General features: G+C 42.3%; 1 long non-coding RNA gene across 1 annotated transcript in view; it reads left to right on the top strand.

The window, feature by feature from the left end:
* The window catches only part of LOC109285003 (uncharacterized), a 162,187-nt gene that overhangs the window by 19,289 nt on the left and 129,266 nt on the right, over window positions 1–13,632 (top strand). Inside the window, exons 3-4 of the long non-coding RNA XR_009459858.1 lie at window positions 3,893–3,958; window positions 12,710–12,746. This is a non-coding gene — a long non-coding RNA (uncharacterized LOC109285003). The remainder of the gene's footprint in view (window positions 1–3,892; window positions 3,959–12,709; window positions 12,747–13,632) is intronic.

Raw genomic sequence — 13,632 nt, forward strand, 5'->3', positions numbered from 1 at the left:
TTCAGTTTCCTCCAACATCTATAACCATTCTGTTCATTAGATATCAATAGATCTGTCATCCATGAATTTGTCTAGTCCTTTTGAACCTGACTCTGACAACTGCCTCCACCACCTCCTAGATTTCATAGACCCTAGGCCTGGAAGGGACCTCAGAAGATCATCAAGTCCAGCCCCCTGCCCTAGGGGCAGGAAGTCAGCCATGGTCACAGGATCCAAGCAAGAAAAACATCCAATTTTCTCTTGAAGGTGTTCAGAGAAGGTGCTTGAACCACCTCTGATGGCAGGCTATTCCAGACCTTGGGGGCTTGGACAGTTAAGAAATTCTTCCTTATGTCCAGCCTGAAAAGGTCTTGGAGGAGTTTATAATCATTCAACCTTTTCATCCCCTGGGGGGCTCTGGTGAACAAACATTCCCCCAGATCCTGGTGAACACCCCTGATAAACTTATAGGTGGCCATCAGGTCTCCCCTGAGCCTGCACTTTTTCCAGACTGAAGAGTCCCATAGCTCTCAGCCTGTCGTCATAAGGTCTGTTTTCCTGACCTCTGATCATGCACGTGGCTCTTCTCTGGACTCTCTCAAGCTTCTCCATATCCTTTTTGAATTCTGGAGCCCAAAACCGGACACAGTACTCCAGCTGTGGCCTCACCAAGGCTGAGTACAATGGGAGAATGACGTCCTTGCTTTACTAGCTGCAACATCACACTGAAGGCTCATGTTCATCTTGTAGTCAGTCATGACCCACAAGTCCCTTTCATCCGTAGTGCTAGCCAGCGTAGCACTGCCGAGCCTATAAGGATGCTGCAGGTTTTTCCTCCCAAGGTGGAAAACCTTGCATTTTTCAGTGTTAAACACCATCAGGTTCTCATCCGCCCATTTCTTGAGCTTGTCAAGGTCAGCCTGGATCACCTGCCTGTCCTCAGTTGTGGATGCTTTACCCCAAAGTTTGGTGTCATCAGCGAACTTGGCCAGTCCGCTTCTGACTCCAATGTCCACATCATTAATGAAGATGTTGAACAATATGGGTCCAAGGACAGAGCCTTGGGGGACCCCACTGGTCACAGGGCACCACGATGATTGGCTTCCATCAACCACCACACTCTGGGTCTGACCACGGAGCCAATTCCCCAGCCAGGGGATCATGGTGGACCTGAGGCCACAGTTGGCCAGTTTTGCCAAGAGGTGATCATGGGTTACCAGATCAAAGGCTTTTTTGAAGTCAAGATATACAACATCAATCTCCTCTCCCTTGTCCAGGTGATTGGTCACCTGGTTGAAAAAGGAATTGAGATTGGTCAAGCAAGACCTACCTGCAACAAACCTGTGCTGGTTATCCCTCAGGATGTTGCCATCAGCCAGTCCATTGAGAATGGCCTCTTTGATGATTTTTTCTAAGACTGGGATAGAGGTCAGGCTGATGGGCCTGTAGTTTGCCGGATCCACTTTCCTCCCTTTCTTGAAAATAGGCATCACATTGGCCCTCTTCCTGTGGCAATGAATTCCACAAGTTAGCTACATTGTGTTAAAAAAGTACTTTTTCTGGTTAGTTTTAAACCTGTTGCCTACTAATTTCAGTGAGTGCCCCTAGTTTTAGTATTCTAGGACTTGGTAAACAACAATTCCCTGTTCACATGGTTTGAGATTGAATTTCCCCTGCCATTTTTTGTCTACTTACTCAACTTGCTGAGATCTTTCTGCAAGCTCCTCTCCATGAGCTTGGGACTTGACTTCCCTGAATAATTTGATATCTTCTGCAAAGTTGGAAATTTCACTGTGCACCCCAGTTCCACGTCATCACTGAAAATATTGGAAATGATTGAGTCCAGCACAGGTCCCTGCAGGACCCCCAAAAAGTGATCACTTAGCCCTACTCTTTGCTTTCTATCTTTTAGCCAGTTCTCAGTTCACAGAAGAACCTTCCCTCCAGTGCAGTTTTCTTAAAGCCTTTGGTGAGGTACCTTGTCAAATGTTTTATTGCAAGTCCAAATATATTATGTCAATGTGCATGTTAACATCCTTGAAGAACTTCAGCAGATTTGAGCAAGATTTCTCTTTAGAAAAGCCATAGTGACTCTTCTGCAGAACATCATATTTATTCCTGTGACAGCTGATTTTATTCTTTATTATAGATTGGTCTGTAGTTTCCAGGGTCACCTCTGGAACCCTTTTTTGAAAATGGATGTTATGTTGGCAACCCACAAGTCCTCTGACACAGAGGCCATTTGTCACAATAGGTTACGTACCACTCCACTGAACTCTGCACTTTAGTCTTTTATGTGGTTTTTAACATACATTAACCTGGCAAAGTGCCATTTAAATACTAAAAAATATTCATTTTGATCTAATGAGTTTGAGTGTATTAATGCCTGGCTTAATAGTATAGCCAGAAACCAGAAACACTTGAACAGAGTACAAATGAGACATCACAGTTTTCACAGCTGAAATTAAATCCTTTAGGCACATTTAAAACCTGAAATCAGAGTATTTGGAACATAGAATGGACATCTGCTTTTAAAAAAGAACCAATGTAGGAGTCTACAATGGATTTAATGGTAACGTACTTTGGTCCAGGACATACCTTTAGAAAAATAACTGATTCTTGGTTTTTTAGTCACTGTAAAAAAGTCTTTAGAAAAGGCTAAGCACTGTAGAAAAGCACTACTGTAGAAGCACTGTAGAGAGGTAAGCACTGTACAAAAGCACTGTAGAAAAGCCTTTAGCCTATTTAGTCACTGTAGAAAAGGGGAGAGAGGCTATGTCTGTAAAATGCTACCTTTCAATTAGCTTCACATTCAAATATTAAAATCCTCCTGAAAAGTGTTGCTCAGGTAACTCCTTGAGTAGGATAAAAGGTGCTTGTGCTGTTGCCAGTAGCCACTGAAAGCTTCTAAATGCAGGTAAACACAAGCATCAGAAGTTGAAGGGGGTCAAGCATCTGGGCCTGCTTGGTGAGTTTGGACTGGAGTACCTAATCACAGATATACCTCCTGTTTGAAGAAGTGAATGAACGTTATTTGTTAAGGTGAATCACCAGAATTACCTGCATGACAAAGCCACTATGTTGCTTGATTCTCCAAGGGAAGAGAAAAATATATTAAATGTTTAAAGAGATTGTATTCATTCAAATGATTTGTCCAAGCAAGCTCCATTCTGTCATTTTAGATGCCCTGGATTAGTGCACAGAATTGTTCTCCTTTCAAAGGTTTACTCTTATAGCAGGTGTCTGTTTACACAGACTGCACTGCATTGTTAACTAGCACCCCCTGGTGTCTTGCAATAATGTTACTTGTCTTCACTCTTAGTAGCAGGGGTGGGGGGAGTTGCCTTGTATTTGAGTTATTATTGGGGAGTTGTGTGTATTTCTTGTTGGTCCCAAGGAGAAATCAAGAAATTTAATACTGTTTAAAATTGGTCAGTGCTATGAAGTGATATTTTGGGGCTTGCTTATGGTATTCCTCCTTGTTTTTGTTTAAAAATCAGTTTTACCTTTGTCTACACACACACAGATAGATTTTTAAACAAAAACCTTTTTAAACAGCACACACATTTTTTAAACAAAAAGGAGGAATGCAAGAAGCAATCCTGTGTGTGTGTGTGTGTGTGTGTGTGTGTGTGTGTGTGTGTGTGTGTGTGTGTGTGGACAAACGTAAAACAGATTTTTAAGCAAAAACAAGGAGGAATACCATAAGCAAGCTCCAAAATACCATTTTTTACCATTGACCAATTTTAAATCTATATTTATAGATCATACACATTTATGATCTATACCTATAATAACATTAACGTTGGGGGAAGAGGCAAGGAGTTTCATAGTTTCATGTGTGATAATCAGTGGTACAAATACTTCCACATTATTTCATACTGTTTAATTGCATAAAATCTATTACTTACAGATAAACACATTTGTCTCAGCTGCCTGCGGAGGGTTTGGGATTGAGAGTATGGTTGGGGATAGAAAGGTAAGAAAGATTTATTGACTTAACAAAAACACAACTACGCATAGTAACAAGACAAATAATGACAGACGAAAGCAATTCACATCGGCAACTTATCGGCAGTCCCCTCTGATGCCTGATACATAGCAACCTTCTCTTTCCACAAAGTTCAGCGAAGTCAGGCATCCCTGAACGACACTGTCCGAAGGGGTACCGGGAAAGACCCAGGAATGTAGTTCTTGGGCTCCTTGAGGTCCACGGGCCCTCTGATCCAGGCAACAGCCAATTAATCCTTTTCACAGAGCTGTATCTTCCTTCTGAATGGTTTCCAGATATTCCAGCCAATTTAAAGCTTCTGAATGGTTCTGATAACGTACAACCACTCAGATTCCTTTTACTTCAACTGTCCTTAGACTGACCAATTAGCAGTACAAGCCTTGCATTCCTTTAATAAGGTAATTTTAACTATGTCTCAGGGCCTTACTACTTCAAGGCTTTGCTAAATTTACTAGGCCTTACTTTACACAAGGCCTCACTACCTCTTAGACTTTAATTAGGCTTTTAGCAACAACGTATACCTTAATAGCTAAACAAATACAGAAAAACACTTAGTTTAATCTTCATAGAGCCTTCAGCAAGCACCTTTATCACACAAACATTATTTCAGCTGTCACGCACATTAAATATTAGACCACCCTTCTTTCCATACAATCGGTGGCCACTTTCGATTTCACTTTTCCTTACAAGGCGGCATGCCAGTTAACAGAGCATGCTGGCTTGTAAGGTGCCGGTTTCCAGAGAGTTTACTGTGTATGCCAGTTCACACATATACCATCCACCTACACATACGCACAGGTGAGTTCCTAACTTACCCAAGTTAGGAACTCACCTATGTATACGTATAGGTGGTAGGTAGGTGTGGTGTATATGTGTGTGCTTAGAGTACTTGGAATACTTAGGGTGCTTGGTGAGTTGGGATACCCAGGGTGCTTGGTGATTGGGAGGGGAAGTCAAGGGTCAAAGATTTCCAGAAGGAGGGGAAAGAGAGAGATGGATGGAGATTAAGATGAGAGAGGGAAAAATAAGAGAGTGAAAATGTAAGGAGTGAATGTTGCTGGGGTCAGGATTAGAACTAGCAGACAGGAGGGGAGCTGGGGTTACTTGAGGTTAATTGATGTTAATTGATTAAAGGACAATGCCCAAAGCCAGCAGAACAGAGGAGTGATGCCGAGGAGAAGCTGGCACAGAGGCTGGGGCTGGAGCTGGAGCTGTGAGGGAACCAAAAGGTACTGGGAGAGGGAAATTGGGACTGGGGAGGAACCAGAGGGGCTGCAGGGGGAACCAGGAGACTGCCAGGGAATACAGATAAGCCGCAGGGAAGAGGTTGTGGGTGCAAGGAGCTGCTGGAGGTGGCGGGGCAGAAACAGAAAGCTAAGAATGGAGGGAGACAGAGAGAGATTGTGGATTGTGGAGGCAGCAGGGCAGAGACAGGAAACAGGGGAATAGAGGAAGGCAGAGAGAGAAAGTGGAGGCAGAAGGGCAGAGAAGGGAAACAGGAACAGAGTGAGACACAGAGAGAGATCAGAGAGAGAAAGTGGAGGTGGCAGAGCAGAAACGGAAAGCTAGGAATGGAAGGAGACAGGGAGAGATCGCGGAGGCAGCAGGGCAGAGATGGGAACCAGGGGGATAGAAAGAGAGACAGGAAAGATCAGGGAGAGAAGGCAAAAAGAGACCAGGATGAGGGAGAAGGCAAAGGGAGAGAGAGAGACATGGGAGGAAGATCCAAGGGGCAGAGAACAGGAATTGGAGTAGGGCTGAGAGATCAGTAAGACAAAACCCAACTCGGGTTCTAAATTAAGAATTTTATTAAACAAACAGTATATTGTACAGCTCACAGAGTTATTGTTTCCTACACACATACAGACAAGCACTCACACATACCCCTACACAATGGTAGCAAAGAGGAAAAGGCTTGGTGGAGAGATTGAAGTTGAAGTGTGTAGGGACAGAGTCCAGATCCTGTTTTGGGGGGAAGAAGGTGGGTGATAGTACCTATCCTGGGCTGTGAGTTGATCCTTGATGGCCAGTCGGGGTCTTCTCCAGCAAGGTGTTGTCCAGTAGGGGTTGCTGGCCTCTGGGTGGATAGGCGTTGTGGCGTAGTGCTGGTTCAGATGGAGAGGGCATCCCAAGGAGGTCACACTCTACCAACCTAGGGAGGAAAAATGTCCAGCACACCTACTGCCTAGGGAATGACCTGCTGGGTGGCATGGAAGCGGAAAGGGATCTTGGAGTCCTAGTGGACTCCAAGATGAACATGAGCCGGCAGTGTGACGAAGCCATCAGAAAAGGTAATGGCACTTTATCGTGCATCAGCAGATGCATGACGAATAGATCCAAGGAGGTGATACTTCCCCTCTATCGGGCACTGGTCAGACCGCAGTTGGAGTACTGCGTGCAATTCTGGGCACCGCACTTCAAGAAGGATACGGATAACCTGGAGAGGGTCCAGAGGAGGGCCACTCGTATGGTCAAGGGCCTGCAGACCAAGCCCTATGAGGAGAGACTAGAGAAACTGGACCTTTTCAGCCTCCGCAAGAGAAGGTTGAGAGGTGACCTTGTGGCTGCCTATAAGTTCATCATGGGGGCACAGAAGGGAATTGGTGAGGTTTTATTCACCAAGGCGCCCCCAGGGCTTACAAGAAACAATGGCCACAAGCTAGCAGAGAGCAGATTTAGATTGGACATTAGGAAGAACTTCTTCACAGTTCGAGTGGCCAAGGTCTGGAACGGGCTCCCAAGGGAGGTGGTGCTCTCCCCTACCCTGGGGGTCTTCAAGAGGAGGTTAGATGAGTATCTAGCTGGGGTCATCTAGACTCAGCACTCTTTCCTGCCTATGCAGGGGGTCGGACTCGATGATCTATTGAGGTCCCTTCCGACCCTAACATCTATGAATCTATGAACCTTTTTATAGGGGCGGGCTACCTGTGTCTCCTATGGGAGGGACATGTCCAGGCAAGGACAGTCCTGCTCAGATGCCTACGTGCAGATCCAGGTGTCCTCATTGTCTGGTAGGACACAATGATGGCATTGCTGATTTCTGTAAGGTCTTTGTCTTTCAAATGCCGAGTTCCTGTTCTGTCTCTGGGTGAGGTCCATGTTTTCTGGGTGAGTCAATGCAAGGCAATAGTCCAGTCATTGAGCTGATGGTCCAGTCATTGAGCTGATTATTCAGTAGAGGCCTGCTACCATTGTACCTCAAGCACTCTCATTCATCCCCATTCATTCAGGAACCAATTTACATGAGATTGGCTAGACATGAGTCACAGTTACAACATAGGTTACACCTGCACAGAGGACACAAGATGGAGGCTTGACATTACTTGACATTATTTTATAGACACAGGCCTAAACCACACAATATTGATATGAAACAATAAAAATCAATGCAAAAATGATAGGAATACAATGTAATACAATATAAAACAGTAAAAATCGACACAAACACACCAGAACACTATTTACAATATAAAAAGGGGCTTATTACTATGTGGGAGTATAAGAACTTAGCTTAGTTTACCTAGTATTACTTGCAATCACTTATAAGGGATAGAGAGGGCAGAGAGAAGTCAAAAAATGGTTAGGGGAAGGGGAGGGAGTGTATTTTTAAATTAAAAAAAAAGAAGAAAAACTGGGGGTTTTGCTACAGGTGAAGGAAGGAAACTGCTTACATGCAGTAAGCAGCACCTGTGTCAGGGAGGGAAGAAAGGAGGGAGAGAGTAAGCAGTGTCTGCTCTAGGTGAGAGGGGAGGGATGCAGAAGGGAGCAGCAACATGGCGTAGCGTGGAGAAGGGGACAGGCTAGATCAATTCTGTCACTTTTGTGGGCCAGGTTCAGCCCATGAGCTGTAGGTTGCCAACCCGTGCTGCAGAAGAAAGCAAAACCCCCACAACCTGTCAATCTGACCTAGGGAAAACATTCTTTCATGGCTCCAAAATGTGTTGATCAGTGTTACCCTGAGTGGAAGAGCAAGACCCCCTACTAGCCAGGAACTTCTGGGTTCTCTGCTACCAGGAGCAACTTCAGACCCCAGTAAAAAAAGAGAAAAAACGGTTCATCACACTCTCAGAATTAATCATGGTACAGACACCAGGTCCAGGACACAGATGCCTGCTGCCTGATCTGTGGGATTGAGCTGGGGGAAGCCACAGTCCTGGATTGGCCCTGGCAGTGGCAGGATTGAGATGTGAGGAATTTTATGCCCCATCTCAAACATTGCGCACCCTGCCATGCACATAAGGTTTTTTGCAGTGGTTGTATTTTAAAAAAAAAATTCTCAGTATAAATGCTGTGCATTTGTCCATTTCATGAGACATTGTAGCAAACTTTCGAGAACAGTGCATCTTTCAATGTGCTTCACATCTGCTTTAAGTTGAAAAGAGGGCATTTTAAGCTGCTGTAAAAAAAAAAAAGAAGGAAAAAGAAAAAATTGGAAAAGCATTGTAATTAGTGGGAAAAGAAAAAAAGTGGGAGGAGGGAGGCAGATGTGAGGGCAGATTCATTTAAAGCAAATGACAGAAATGGGTGTAGCTAGCCAGGGTTGTGAGCATTCTTCATTTTCTTTAAAGTGCTTATCACTGAACTATCTAAACCAGTGGCTTTCAACCTGTGGTCTGCAAAAAATGACCATGATTAGTCAAAAGTATGTGAATATCCACACTTAAAATTAAAAGGGGTCTGCACCTCCATTCAACTTTTTTTAGGGGTCCACAAATGAAAAAAGTTGAAAACCACTGATCTAAATCACTAGTTGCAATTTATGAAATGATAAAGACCCTTATAAATCCTTCTCTTTACATGCATCCAATCAAACATATCCATCTAAATATAATTTTCTTCTATATTTACTACATAGTGGGCATGCCTACACATGCTATTAATGCTAATGGTGTAAAAGCTTACTTTGCAATAAAATACTGTGCAGTAAGCTTCCCTAGGAGCACGTCTACATGCTCCCAATAGGGAGCAAAGCCGAGTACAGGGCTGCTCGTAACCTGCTCTGGCCCCCTGCAGCAGCCCAGGGGAGCTCCCAGCTAGCCCCAGGGTTGGCAAGGAGCACGGGGCCTGGTCCCAATGCTCATGGGGCTGGGAGAGCTCTGCTGGCTCCAACAGCAGCTGTCTCCTGGCCCTGTGCACATTAGGAGAGGTTCTGATGTGCACAGGGCCAGGGGACAGCTGGCATTGCAGAACTCTCCCAGCCCCATGCACATGGGGACAAGCCCTATGTCCAGCAGGGTTTCCCTGCCCATCTGGGGACTGTCCAGAAGCTGCTTTGCTTCTGCAACAGTTCCTAGCCAGCCCTGACCAGGGAAATCCTTGACCAGTCTGGGGTTGGCCAGGAGCTCTCCTGCTTTTGGGACAGCTCCCAGCCAGCCCCCAACTGGGCAGAGAAGCAGAGAGCTCCCCAGTCCCAGTGGTGCTTAGTTCCCAGCTTCTGGGGGAGTCAGGAGCAGAGCAGCACTGGGATGAGGTGGAGCAGAGAGCTACCCTGTCCCAGCACTGCTTGGCTCCTGTGGAAAGCCAGGAACTGAGTAGTGCCAAGACCAGGGGAGTTCCCCATCCTCTGTGGCTTTTCTTGTGTTGCAGCTGATGGAGAACTAATTTGCTCCTCATCAGCATCTACACATGTTACTGCACAGTATCTACTGTATTTACAGGTAGTAGCTAACTGTTCAGTTTACTAATTTACTGTGAAGTAAATGGTGTGCACATATAATTGATGATGATGGTTTACTACACAGTAGATTAGTCTACTATACGGTAAAACATCTCAAGTAGATATGCCCAGTGAGTAGTACCTCCAAATCCAGAATAAAGTCTATGGAGTCTTTGCTGAGAGACATCTGCAGGAAAGGCAGAACTCTTTCCTTTTAACAATGTATGTCTGAAGTATGTCATACACCTATATGAACTAGTTTCACCATCACAATGGTACCAGTGCCTGAAAGAGAGTGAATCTAATTTGAGTCCTACAGTTAACAGGAAAATAAAATGCTCCTCTCCTCCTTCCTTTTTGTACTCCTTTTTTGTAACTTAGACTTAAAGCTAAGATGAAAGCAAGTTACCAAAGTAGAATTTTATTAATAATTTTTTTCAGGGACGTAAGCATGGTGGAATAGGATCATACCGAGACATCAAATAGGTGGAATAGGGTTTGGCACAGTATTCAGTCTTGAAAAAATATATAGATTTGGATTTGTGAAGGAATTTTGTCTTATGTCATTTTGGCAGGCATCACAAGGATCTTACTTAGATTCTGCTGCAGCTTCTTGGCAAGGTAATTAGCCCATATAGTTATGTGCTGCTGCATCTAAATGCTTCTGCTAACCTAAAAAGCTTGTTTAAAACTAGCCTAGATGCATCTAAAATCCACAATAGCCTGAAGTGTAGGCGTGTTAGTTTGTGAGGGTGAGGATGCCTCATGGCCCCATTAATTATAGGCTATAATTTTGTCTCTGACCAATGTTAAATATCTGAGTATCTAAAGTGTGGGTTTTAATGTCTACCAGCTTATGTTCAAGTTTTTCTTCATCCAACATGAATTTTTAAAATAAATAAATACATACAGGGTTTAATGGAAAATTTATATACATATATACATATATGCATATATATATCTATAGAAATATATATATGTATATAAATTTTCCATTAAACCCTATATTTATTTATTTATTTGTTTATTTTAAAAAATCACGTTGGATGAAAACTATATATGTATCATATTTGTTGAAATTTTTCAGGTTATTTTATTAAAAACTGCATGTCTTTTTTTCTGAAAGCTTTAATAAAAGATGTTTGAAATAGAGAATTACTTTGTTAAAATTTCCATTAAACCCTTTTTTCCAAAAAATATTTAAAATGCCTGCATTTGAGCACATTTAAATGACAATATCTTTAAATTTCAAAAAAGAATCTAATATATATATTGAACACTTGGCTAATTCTCCTTATCTATTTCAAGCATTCTGCCATACCAAGGTGTTAACATGTTTTACAGCTGTTGAATTCAGCTTCAGAACATCTAGATGAAATTGCTCAAAGGTCAACAGGCATCACATCTGCAAATTGCTCTTGCATAAGGAAATGCCTAACCCTAACTTTAATTAACGTTGTCCTTGGAGACAGCAAATTGTACATATTTGTCATAGTTTTATCTTGACAGAGGCATAACAAATAGTTTCTGTGCCCCGGGCAGTGGCTGTGGTGGTGGCTGCAGCAGGGGTGTTGGCTGTACAGTGGCTGAGCCCACCATATTTGAGCTCCCTTGAAATTAGCACCTAAGCCTGGGCAGATCTAGGATTTTGAAAAGGGAGCTACAAATGGTAGCCTGCATCATCACATATAACAGAACACATTTTTCTCTTAGTAAAAAGGAGTGGAACCTTTACTAATATGCTAGAGGCTTAGGGCTATATTATTCAGTTTAATATTGAAGCAAAAATAAATATACCTTTATTGGAATATTACAAGAACCTTATTAAAAAAATTATAAAAATTATTTTCAAAACACCCCAGTCAGGGAGGTAAGTTACAAAATAAGTGTATTTGCCCTAATTTCATGGTGAAGGGTGGGGTAGAAGGGTAGGCCTCAAGTAAATTCATCACTGATATAAGGAGTTGATATCGAAATTAGTTCTCTGAAATTACACAGCACGTCTGTTATCGAGGACTTCATCATGCTCCTCTCTCAAAGATTAAATATAGAACAATATGTGCTTGCAAAGCACACAAGAAGCTAACAGTGGGAAGCATCCCAAACATTCATTTTTCCTTCAGAACAGAGTGCAGCTTGAGAGACAGGGGTTGGCTAAGGTCCAAGCTTGGAGAAAAAAAGTGAGAAATGTAGGGTGTGTTTCTCATTACATAGTGAGTTTGCATGAAATTGGAAAGGCCTTCTCTGTTGACTTAACTCCGCTGAAGTCAATATAATTCCATCCCCAAAGAATGTGTCCTTTAGTCTACTTTCAGAAAGCTTCCAACATGTTTGAGGCCAATGTACTAGCAGTGCCCAGCAGGTGACACTCTAGCAACACAGATACAATTAGCTACAACCTGATCAAAATTATTTCAGTTTATGCTGTGAAATTATGTTTTATTAAAGAGAAAATTACTTACTGAATGGAAAATGAATACATTTGTATTATGAACAACCAAGATCATTTATATTTTATCACTAGGTATAAATTTATAATTAGAGCTACGTACTGTGCATGCAAAACAGGTCATTTGTTAATTCTAGGGCCTGCAACACACTAGGTTACAGAATAGTTTCCAATACAAATGTATGTTCTCACAAGCTTATTGCACCATTTAAGCAATGACACTCATGCACGTTGGCAGAATGACTCAAGCATATTTCTATCTTTTCTTACTGAAATACATTTTGAAAGCAAGCCTTTTAAACCCTAGGTGTGTCAACTTGGTTAAGCTGACGATGATTGTGAGCTTGGTCATAAGGAATTGGAACGTAGGACTGGAAGGACTGTCTTTCTCTCTTTCTTAAGTTGATGGAAGTCCAGCTTAGAACATAGATTGTAATTGGGGGTAAAATGACCTCCTTAGGAAGTCTGTTTGAGGACCTCACTCCCATAATGCTTAGGAACTTTCTTCTAATTTCCAGACTAAATTTCTTGATAGCTGTTTTTAACCCATTTGTTCTTATGCATGTATTAATTAGCTTTTCTGTTTCCTTTTCTTTATCCACTGATGTATTAGGGAGCAGTCATCTTCTCTGAGCCTTCATTTTGCTAAGGTAAGCCAGCCAAGTTCTTTTTGTCTCCTCCCATTCTCTGTTGATACTAGTCGCCCTTCTCTGAAAAGGTTGCCATTTAAATACATCTTAAACAGGGATCCCTGCTGCTGCTTGGTTTGACTGGGAGGAAATTAAAATGGTAAAAGTTTTATGAAGCAATTGAAAAATCACTCCTGGTCTGACTCACTAACATCTGGTGTAATTGTAGAAGAGTTTAACAAAGGCCCCACCTATTTTGAAACCTCCCAGAGAGTATTCTCCCTTTCTGATGGGCACAGGAACTTCTGTTCAATCCCAGGAAAGGGCTTGCCACTTCAGGCATGTCACCACACTTTTTGCATCACAAAGATTAACATTTCATTGAGACACACTGTTTTGAAAATCTGCTTTAGTATCAGGGACAGGAAATAATTTAAATGTGTGTGCAAATAACAAAAAGGCATTTTTAGGACGCTGTCAATTCTTTTCTTTCATTTTGTCCCCAGAAAGTCATAGGTGAGATAATTAGAAAGAAAAAAAAGCTCTCTCTGGATACAAAGAGTACTAGAAACATAACCTTCCTTATCCTATCGTGGTTTTTGTTAAATACATGGCTGAATGTATTACTCGGTCTTAAATTCTTTATACATGATATATAGGTGGTTTGTACCACACAAAGAATTAATGCTTATGTAGAAACCTTAGCTCATTTATTTCCTAACTTTGTGTGAGTTTAGGTTCACCTTCCACTTGAGGTTATACTGCATTTTAATTGCCAGTTCTTGAATAATGCAGGATAAAAAAGCAATAGACAGTCAGTCAGTCAACACTGTACACCATCCAATATTACTGAACTTAATATAACATCAAAACTGACTTTTTGAGGCCACTTACTAGTTCATCTACC

This window comes from Alligator mississippiensis, chromosome 2 (genome assembly GCF_030867095.1).
Source record: "Alligator mississippiensis isolate rAllMis1 chromosome 2, rAllMis1, whole genome shotgun sequence".
NCBI lineage: Eukaryota > Metazoa > Chordata > Crocodylia > Alligatoridae > Alligator > Alligator mississippiensis.